This window comes from Mustela lutreola, chromosome 13 (genome assembly GCF_030435805.1).
Source record: "Mustela lutreola isolate mMusLut2 chromosome 13, mMusLut2.pri, whole genome shotgun sequence".
Lineage (NCBI taxonomy): Eukaryota > Metazoa > Chordata > Mammalia > Carnivora > Mustelidae > Mustela > Mustela lutreola.
The window spans coordinates 79,864,777-79,875,775 of NC_081302.1; the positions used below are offsets into that span (position 1 = coordinate 79,864,777).

Here is a 10,999-nt window from a genome sequence, read left to right on the forward strand (position 1 = left end):
GATGAAGGCTGTAGGAAGCCTCCATGTTCTAAAAAATTGCAGTGTCTGCTGGGGACTAACCCAATTTTCAGATAGAAGTGAAGGCACAAAGAAGACGTGTGTGGTTGTCAAGGGTCAAGATGGCGCCATGAACTGGCAGCCCAGCTCCGGCTTCTGCACCTTCCTTTGAACTATGCAAGTATTCTCATCCACTGCCAGGGTCCCAACCTTTTCACACAGCCTGTCTCTCCTTTATCTTCGGCTCCACCTACCTCCCTGAACTAAAGATTAGAGTCATCATTTCTACCTCATACCGAAGCCAGGAAGACTCTTTTCCACACTACCAAATTGTTCTTGTAGAAAAGGAGCCATGGAAGGGGCACCTCGGTGCCTCTGTCTCCCCTACCCAGCTTGTACACATTCTCTCTCTCAAATAAATAAAAAATCTTTAAAAAAAGAAAGAAAGAGAGAGAGAAGAAAGAAAGAGAGAAGCGGAGCCGGGTATATTTCCTTGAAACAACTGGTACTGATTCCTACTGACACACCCATCACATATTACTCAAAGCTGCCCCACGATGTTACCAAATATTGACATCCTGCGCTGGGTGAGGAGGTAGCCGTAGTGAAGTAAGAGCAGTACTCAGTTCTGGAATCTTCTTACTTCAGGAGGCCAATCACTGAGCAGTGTTCTTATATTCTTTCCTTCGTTATCTGATTTACCAATAACTTCTGTTAAGACGCCACCCAGAGTAAACCATTTCCAGTTCCAGTCAGGGTCTGTTGGGTAAGTCCGTTTTTACATTTTTCAGATGTGTGTGATAATATTGAGCTACTTTTAAGTACGTTATACTTAAAAATGGCCACAACATCACATGTTCCTGGTGGAAACAAGGGCACCACCTGTGAAGTAAGTATTCCTGAAAGAGAGAGAGAGAGCAAGGACAGAAGAGAAGCAGAGAGGGAGGGAGGGAGGGAGGGAGGGAGGGAGGAGAGAAAGCGCGAGAGAGGAAAGAGAGAAAGAGCGAGACATGAGGGAAGGAAGGAAGGAAGAAAAAGGGAGGAAAGAAGGAAGGGGGGAAGGAAAGAAAAGGGAAGGGAACAGAAGGGAAGGGAAAGAGAAAATCAAGCCCAGCCAAGCTTCTAGATCTAACTACTAGTGTAGAGGAAACACGGGACTCCGGAGGAAAAAATGTCAACTGACACCCAGGGTTGTAGTAGCAGAATCCGGGATGTGGGAAGCCGGACATCAGGTGATGCCTGTCATAGCTGGTGACGTGCACAAGGGAGGTCGTTGCACTATTTGCTCTGCCTTTGGGAATGTGTGAAAACTGTCTAGTAAAGGCTTAAAAATACCTACAAGTGTTTGGCTCATACACACAAGCCCTCCTTTCCCTGCCGACCATCAACTAGCACAGTTCTCAGGCATGGGCAGGGAGTCACGCCGAAGGCTGTGTCCTCCATGAACTGGCCATCCTTGGGTCTAACTGAGATGAAACACTGGATGTGGACAGATGCAGAGGGTGATGCCATCGGGCGTTCTCAGACCTGGGTTCTCCATCTGATTCTGCTCTCCACCAGCTTGAGGAACTTTGGGCAAATCACTTACCCTCTCTCTGAGCACCCATTTTTTTCTCTACCAAAAGAACCACTCATTCAGCAAACACTTGAGGTGGGTGTGGAAACAAGGTAGACAACTGTCCCCGCACTCAAAGAGCAAGAAGTGCGCCCAAGGAATCCATTACATAAGGTTGGGTGGGAGAGGGCCCATTCGAGAGCTAAGGGCACCAAGGGATTCTGAACCCAAGGGAATCTCTTCTCTCTCAGTCTCAGGGAGGGCTCCCTGGAGCAGGTGGCATTTGAGCTGAAGCCTGACAGGTAGGATTTCAGCAGGGTCCAGGAAGAGGAGGGCGAGCCAGCAGAGGGAGTCCGAGCCGGAGGGATCCAAAGGAAGTGATCTATGGTGCCTGTCTGGGAAGCCAGGGCAGGGCAGGCTGTGGAGGCCCTGAATGCCGGCCCACTGTGGTGGAAACTTCTGTGGAAGGCAATAGGGAGCCCCCTGGACTCTTGAGGAGAGAGATGCTTTGATCAGGATGGTTTTTAAAGATTGTACAGAGCGGATGGATTAAGGAGAAAGATTGGATCCTATTTACAGCAGGAGAGAGGAGGCCTAGCTCAGCCGGTCTACGAGCCACCTCTGAGGGTAAAAGTACAGAACATGCCGCAAGGACGGCGGGGCTTTCTTCTCCCAGGGAGAGTGTGTGCGTGTACGCGTGCGCGTGCGTGCACACACACACACACCATACATCACACCCCACACACACACCACACACACATCACACATCATACATCACACACCACATAACACACACACACACACGCCACACGCGCACACCCCACATACATGCACACCACGCACACACACACACACACACACCACACACTCCACACCACACATACACCACACACACTCCACACACACCACCACACACACCACACATACCACACCCACAACCCGCACACCACATACCACACACACACGCACACACCATGCACACACAAACCACACACACCACACACCATACACACATGCGCACACCACCCACATACACATCACACACACACACACACACCACACATACACATCACACACACCACACATAGTAGTGAATCCTGAGGCCTGGGGCTGGAGAAAACAAACCATGTATGAGAGAAAGTATGACTGGAAAAAGGAATACATCAACCATCAAATGCAGACACAGTTTGGCGTGAAACTGAGAAATGGCGCAGGGAATTCCTCCTGTTTCCTCCCATTTCAGAAAGATCTTTTTGCATCTTGTCCTGGTTCACTCTGGAAACAAGTTCACCAGAACCCAGAGATCGGGGGCTGATGCTGCTTGCTGGGTGGCTCAGACTGCCGGGGGTCACCGGGCCCCCACAGCCGAGGCCTCCGTCCCTGAGGGAGTGTTGGGAGCCCAGAACCTGGCAGTCTGGAGCGCTGCCTTATCTTTCTATCTTCTCTACAGAAAAGGACATTATAAAATCAAAATGCACACCAGCAAAACAAGGTAAGAACAAAGATAGCGGCAGATCAGGCTCTCTTGGCTGAAGGTGACACTGCCGGGTCCCTGGGATCCCGTACTCACCCAAGGCTCCTGGGCTCTGTTCTGGCCCGTGTCACACCTCGGTGTGTGATCTTCACCCAATTACCCAAACCCCAGATTTGTTAGCAAAGGTGGTTTCCTAACTTTTTTAATTTAAAAAAAAAGTTCTTTTTCTTTTTTTTAAAGATTTATTTATTTGACAGACAGAGATCACAAGTCGTCAGAGAGGCAGGCAGAGAGAGAGGGGGAAGCCCAATGCGGGGCTCGATCCCAGGACCCAGGGATCATGACCTGAGCTGAAGGCAGAGTCTTTAACCCACTGAGCCACCCAGGTGCCCCAGTCCTCTTTCTTTAGAGTAACTAATGCATCCAAACAGGAGGAGACCCGATGTGAAATGTGAAGAATTTCAGGGGCAGGGAGAGGGCTATTCTGCCCTTTGCCTTTGCCCTTCACCTTCACAAAGTTCCAGAAGCAGAAAGGTGCTCCTGAGCCCAGTGGGTAAGTGGGCTCCTGGCACAGAAGTGGACCCAGGGAAAGCCCCATTGCTGGGGAGCCTTGTCACTGCCCTGGTCAGTTTCACTCCCCAACTCTCTTCCGGGAGCCCCTGGGCTGTGAGAACAGGGGAGGCGGGACGGACAGCTGTGGCAGAGGTGGAAGCCGGTTCCTGAGGGATCCCCCCTTGTTCCTGGTGCAGGTGGCAGCCCACTGGATCCCCAAGCAGACCCTGAGGTCCAGCTCCCTTAGTGCCTCCAAGTCCCGCCTCTGACTCCGGTCCTCACTTAACACTCTGCAGGCAGGCCTCCTCCCTGGGGAACGGATGCAAAACAGGGCGGGCTCACACCCCAGAGAGCCCAGCTCTGTGTTTTGCAACAGTGGACACTCAGGGAATATTTGCTAAAATATTAGCGCTAACAATCAAGGCGCCTCTTTACTTCTGAGCCTGGCCTCACTTGTTGGTGGGCACCACAGGCTCCAAGCCCACAGGGCACTCATGTTACCTGTCCTCAGGAGCCGATCCAGGAACCAGAATAACAGAAACGAACGCACTCTCTCTGTCCCGGCCCACCCAGGCCCCTTTCCCACGGTGTCCTCATTCTTCCTCCACTCCAGACGGCACAATGCCTGCACGTGTGCGTTGCCTTAGGCCTCCTGTGCCCCGAGCCAAGCCTAGCAGGGGGAAGCCAGCGTCCTGGGCTTCCAGAGAGATCTCCAGGTTTCGTACCTGGCTAATCATTCAGTGGGGGCAGCAGGAATGGCTGTTTGCTTTTGCTGGGGATGCCAGGGAACAAGCTGTTCAAATCTCCCCAGGCCCCCGCCCCCTTCTGACACCCTGCTCCCCATCATTTCTCCACTATCTCCTGTCTTATCATCCCTCCAGGAACACTTGTTGAAGTTCAGGAGGCAAGGCTGCCTCCCTTGCCCTTGTTTGCAATCCCAGATTTCTACTCCCGGTGGTTCCTTGCCTTTGGCCCCAGAGTCCTCACTGGTGGCCTGGAGGGCCCACATGGGACGTGCTACCTCTTGGAGGCCTCCAGAGCCTGGTGTCGGGCAGGTATCCAGTATCGTGAGGGCCAAGAGATGGGATGTCCTGGGAGACAGAAGGGACAGAAGGGATGGTCCTGAAACATCTTGACTCACCATCACGGCAGTGGGGAGAATGAGAAATCTTACATTACAGTTTCTAGGCACACAGAGCCCAGGGCAGTGGCCGAGGAGGGTAAGAGGAAAGGAAGGTGGATGTGGTAGCAAGGTGGTCACTAGATGTGTGACCCCAGGCTGGCCTTGAACCTCCCTGGGCCTCAGTTGCATCATCAGGGGGAACTATCGTTCCTATCTCATAGGGTTAGCCTAAGAATTATATGAGTTTGTAGAAAGCATAGGGCCATCTGGGTGACATAAAATTCTTAATATTTATTTATAGGTAGTTCTCAAGCTCTCCTTCCTGCCAGAGGCATCTGGAGGAACGGGGAGTTGATTACTGATAATGTGTGATATGTGCCACAAAATTCAAACTCATTCTTCGGTCTGGAGGCTCTGAGAGGGAGGGAAGCATGAACAGAAGTCCAGGTGGAATCCTGTTGCCCTGTGTGAGGCAGAGGTCGCTGGGTGGGCTCAGTCAGCCCTCCTCAACAGGCCTGCTCTCCCGGGAAAGGATGTCCCTGCCATGGGCCCCACTGTCCTACCCTCCTCTCTCTTTTTCTAATGACACTAGACTAGATGAATAATATCTCCCCATATATGTTCTTCCTAACATCAGTAAGGTCCTAAAAGCTGCTTAATGCTAATGTCATTTTTACTAAGTGTCTCGGGAGAACATTCTCAGTAGAAAGCATAAAAGTTTATGAATCATCTGGAAATTTCCCTCTTGCGAGGTGGGGGCGGGGGCAGTGGTGCAGTGGTGAGAGGGATGTAGTCCCAAACGAGGTAGGCGTCTGCTTCTCAGCTCTTTGGATAAAAGTATGGATTTGGCTTCTTTGACCAGCGAGGCAGGAGTAGTATGGCTGTTTTATGGAAAGAGAGTTAAGGTTGTTTGCCCATAATCACAGCCCAACAACCCGCTGAGGCCCCACATCCTGGGCTCTGGGCCATCACCACACCCGCCCCATCAGCAGCCTCGCTGCCCCCAGTTTGTCAGGAAGGTGCCTGCCACGTGTAGCATCTGCCCTTCTTGGAACCCATGAATCGGCCCAAGCCCTCTGCACCTCTCACGTCACCCCTTGTGCTCCCAATGAATAGACGCGACAACATTTTGGTAGCTGGAAATTTTCGTAATCAATCCCTTGAGCCCCAAACTGGCAAATCTGGGTAGTGAAGGCTGTCCTCACTGATCTCCACTCCAAGGAAACAGAAAAGACCCCGGTGGGGGGCGGGTAGGGGCGTCTTGATCCAGCCAAGATCCCATGCCTGGAGATGCAGAATCGCCCCCCTTCTGCCGAGGCCCAAGGACCATGTGGTGAGAGCCCTGGGCTATGATACAGGGAAAACCACAGGGCTGAGGATCTATGAAAGCTATCATTTCATTGAGAGCCAGAAGCAACACTGATTGGGAGTACTTGGAATTGGCAGCACCAAGCTGTTCGGGATGACTGCGGAGTCCCATGTATATGGAGAAGCATATCTGGGTTTGCTTGTTTTGAACTCACATTCATGCTTTAGTCACTACGAACCACAGAAACCCCACAGGCTGCTCACTCTGCCCTCCCTTCCTGCTGATTCGAGATCCTTCTCCCAGCAACTGCTGCTCTGGTCTATTCCCCCACCCCACGCCCCAGACACCTGCCCCGGGGCTCCCACCTCTGACCCAGCTTCTGAAACCCCAGAGCAGACCTGAGCCCGACGCCAGCCAGGAAAAGGAAAAGGTGGTCGGGAGGCAAAACTTGACAAATTGTTGAATTGGGGTGAAGGGTATAAAAGGGGACCTTGGACTAGTCTGTTTGCGCATGCTTGAACCTTGTAGCGACACAGATTTTAAAATAAAAAGACTGGTTACGGAGCACAGCACTGAGCTAAGAAGCAGTGCAAACAATGATTCACATAAGATGGGCTAGGCTTCTCCTCAGCTCTCTACGCACATTGTTTCATGGAACTGGTACCTTGGACCCATGAGGTTCGTGCCCACCATTCCATACTTCGTAGATGGGGAATCCTAAGTGCCTGGAGCTCACACAGAATCCACCATGCCCTGAGCCATGGTTCTTCTGTCAGCCCCTGAGGCTCTCACACGAGGGGCCAACCCAAGACCCATGACCGCTGACCCCACTCTATCCTCATCTAGCCAGCATTCTGTGGGGAAGGCACAGTGACGGCTCTTACGTCAGGGAGGAAGCAGGGCTTGGGGAAGTGACTGGCCCAAGGTCACGGGGCCAGGAAGAGGCAGTGCAGGACAGACCCCCACTCCCCACTCGGGGCAGGACTCCTGCTCGGGTAGGTAGCTAGAACGCTCTTTCCCTCCTGCTCAGGGAAGGCCCAGAGGAGGTCAAACCTGGCCTCTTTGGGAAGCAGAGGTCAAAGAGGCAGGGAGGACTGGGAAGCAGCTGGGCTGGGCGAGGCAGGCCGCCCCCCTCAGCACCCGTGGAATGCAGAATTCCTGGCGTGGCTCTGGGAATCTGTTTTACAAGCTCGCCAGGTGATTGTTCCGAGCGCTGAACTTGGTGAGCCATGCCGTGTTGTTTAAATGGCCTTTCCCAACGGCCTGCGACACCACTTTTTCCTGGATGTCGGCTGCCTGTCAAACATAGGAGCACGGGGGCCTGGGAGGGCGATGGAGAACAGGCACCCAAAATATAAACCGGGGGTCATCTCTGGAGGCTGAGCTGACAGGTGACAGGTGACGTATCTGCTTCTGCTAGAACAGTGTTCGGCACTTGCCTAACTCCATAAAAGCCAGCGTCTTGATAACCTCTAGCTTGCAGTGAAGGAAGGAAGCAGCAGGAGAATCCCCTAGAAGGGTCTTCGTGGAACAGGAGGTGACGGGATGTTCACAGTCATCCCGGGAGGTCAACAGTCACTCATCGTGATTGGGTACTTTCAGGGTTCACGGGGCCCTGCAGATCGGCCCCGGCAGGAACTCTGCCCTCAGCTGAGGACACGTTTTGCAGGAACAGAAACTGGTTTGGACACATGTTGCATGTTTAAGTTCTCAAACAATACAGATTTTAAAATAAAGGGACTGTTGGTGGGTCCCCCGCTGCCATCCAAGGGCTGGGTTTGGGTCCTGGGGACTGTAGGGTTGATGAGGGACTTGGCTCTGTGGGAGGGTATTACGTTTCTTCCTCAGCAAATCTTAAGAAACTCTAGCTTCTGTGCACTATCGTTCGAGGGCTCTCTGCATGGAGCAGGGACTGGTTGAAAGGTGGAGGGCCGATTCTGGCTTCAAGCCCACGCTGTGCTGCCCCAGTCCCCGAACAGGAAGCTAACAGCTCTTGCTTGCTCATAGTGTGACGGACCAGCCGGCGAGGCCATGGTGCAGAGGCTCACCGGCCATCAGAAGCTTCTCCAAGGCTACTCGGTAAGGCCAGGTCCATGTCCACGCTGACATTTGGCGTTGTCGTGGAGTGAGGTGACCGATGGCGCAAGCACACACATGGCCCTGGCTCCTTCATGGGGCCATGCTCACCACCACTCTGGCCCAGAGGGGACCCAGGGGACTCCCTGAACCACACCGGTCAGAGTACCCCTCTCAGGACATAATGACAACTGATGGCTTAGACTACGGAAACAGAGCTCTACAAAACTAGGGGCAAAGCCTGTCTTGACTACAGGCTCATGCAGGGTGAGCAGAGTCAGCCCAGACACAGGGCCCTGGAGGGAAGGAAGGGTGGGCTCCAGGCTCCAGGAGGGCCCTCCTCCAGGCTGTCCCCTGCAGCCCTGCTCACTGGCCGGGAGCCACTTCCTGAGTGCACTCCATTTGGGGATTCATAATCCGTTGCCCAAACTTCCTTGGTTTGTCAGGTTTTGCTATCAGCCGCCCTGTCTCAGTTAGGAAATCAGCTTTCTAGAACTTTCCAACTCAGCTCCCGCTCTCTCCCGCTTCCATGCCTCACCCCAGGGCCCATGGGGAAGGAAAGCAAAAACAAGAACAGGTCTCTTACTTTCTCCCTCATCGCCAGCTAGTCTTTCTGTGGAGAAATGAGAAGGGAGCAGCTGGTGAACTCAGAAGGGATGATCAGGTGGGCTGTGCTGGGGAAGCCCCAGAACCGGCCCAGGCCCAGCCACCCTCTAAGTGCTCGGCACCACCCCCTTCCCTGCACTCAGCTTCCCTGGCCTGCCCCAGCCCTATCGCTGGCCATTCCCAGCATCTCGGGGGCATGGTAAGTTGTGACAGCGGAGCTCTGGCCAGGAACGGGTCCATATAGGCTGCCTCCAGAATGAGGACCCGCAGCCCTGCCGGGAGGTGGTCGACAATGGGTCAGTTGTTTTCCGCAGAGATCGTCTCCCACCCGACTTCGAATTTACATTGTATCTAAGGAAAAAGAACCAGGTGTTCTAAAGCCCAAAGATAGTAATAAAATCGAGCAAGATAAAAATGTGGAGGAAACGTGATTTAGTCTGATGTGTTTTTCACCTTCCAAACTGCTAAATAAACAGCACACATAGCCCAGAAGTGTTTTATGGCCCCTCTCTGCGTGTACTTCCCGAAGATGTTTCTCTGCATAGCTCAGCCTCTCTAATTTAGCTAGCGCAGAGGAGGTAAAACGCAGCGGGGCCATCTGTCCCCACACCGACCCAGGAGTCGCATGGCTGCGTTACCTGCGCTTCTGGGAGGCGCAGCCCTCTGGGGCTGGCAAGGGGACTCTGGGCCAGCAGGTGGCGGCCACGTCGCGGGCTGCTGTTGTCCCGGGGCTGGAAGGACGCTGCTGCTCTGCCTCGTGCTCACCGCTTGGGGCGCACTGTTTCCATTTTTTAATCTGCTTGTTTTCCCGAGTTATTTCATCCTGTGGAGTTCCGTTGTTCTCACATTTCTGTGTGTATTAGAATTATTCTGCAGAATTCTTTACCCAAAAGCAGATCAGTGAGCTTGACGAGAGACTGGAGGGAATTTCAAAGGTAATTGTGGTTGGACGCAACCTTTACCTTTCACACTGGCATCAGAAATTAACCTACATGCAGATGCCCCCCCCCCCAAATCCACCGTCACCCCCATCCCGCCCAACGTCCTTGGGAAGGCCCTCCTTGATCTGTTCTCCCGGAACACAGTAACCCCGCAAACCTGGACTGTCTGTCTTGTGTATTCTGCTCCTTCTGCAAAGAGCAGCACATTAGTAAGATCCTCGTGCCCTGAGATTTAGGGGATTTTTTTTTTTCTTTTTATCCTTGCATACTTATTTCCAGGTCAAAAAATAATACATTATTGTACTTTATTTATTTATTTTTTTTTTTTTAAGGAAAAGAAAGGAAAGGAAAGGAAATCCACAACACATGAAACGTATCCTGGGCGCCACTCAGTCTGTGACTGGCCTGCATTTATCTCTGACTGTCCCCTGGCAGTTTGAAGCATTACTGCTCTGTGATAACCAGAAGTGAGTAAGCGCTACGGCCGTTCAGAATGTCACCCTGAAGCACCAATTCAGAATGTCACCCTGAAGCACCAATAGAAAGCTCGTAGCTTCTGCCCTGGCCGTAGTTATGTGGCCAGCATGCTGATGAAGAGAAGTTTACAGGACACGACTTCGGGTTACAAATGACTGCATAAAGGGCATCCTCTCTGCCTAACTTGGGCTGCTCAGCCTGAGGGATGGGCCAGCTGGAGAGCATTCCAGACACGCTGCAAGGCCTTTCACGTCCTGGAAAATGAGCTGACGATTCCTAGTGCCAGTTTTCTCCAAGCCGAGCTCCAGAGACACTAAATCAGAGGCTAAGCTGTTGGCATCTCAGAGGATCTCAGCTTCTGAGTGGGGCCCTCCTGGTTGAGAGGGTAACAAACCTGTGAGCACTTCCAGGAAAGCAGCCACACAGCTGCCTCCCTGAAGCAGGACACTATTGTCATTTTAAAAAGTGATGTCTGCCAACTATCATATGATCTCCCTGATATGAGGAAGTTAAGAAGCAACATGGGGGGTGGGGGGGCAGGAAAAGAATAAATGAAACAAGATGGGATCGGGAGGGAGACAAGCCATAAGAGACTCTTAATCTCACAAAACAAACTGAGGGTTGCCAGGCTGGGGTGGGGGGGGGGGGGCGAGGGGGTTCAGGAGAGGGTGGTGAGATCATAGACATTGGGGAGGGTATGTGCTATGGTGAGTGCTGGGAAGTGTGTAAACCTGGTGATTCACAGACCTGTACCCCTGGGGCTAATAATATATGTTAATTTTTTTAAAAAAGGAAAAGAAAGTGATGTCTACTCACAGAATATTATGAGGCCACTATAAATAAAGTTTCTTTCTGACATGCAAAAATAAAATAGTGATGCCTGGGGCAA

At 52.3% G+C, this 10,999-nt stretch overlaps 1 long non-coding RNA gene across 1 annotated transcript; it reads left to right on the forward strand.

The window, feature by feature from the left end:
* The first annotated feature begins 477 nt into the window (after positions 1–477).
* Positions 478–10,999, forward strand: LOC131813940 (uncharacterized). The gene is made up of 3 exons (XR_009347048.1): positions 478–763; positions 8,018–8,089; positions 9,966–10,999. It is a non-coding gene; the product is annotated as an uncharacterized LOC131813940 (long non-coding RNA).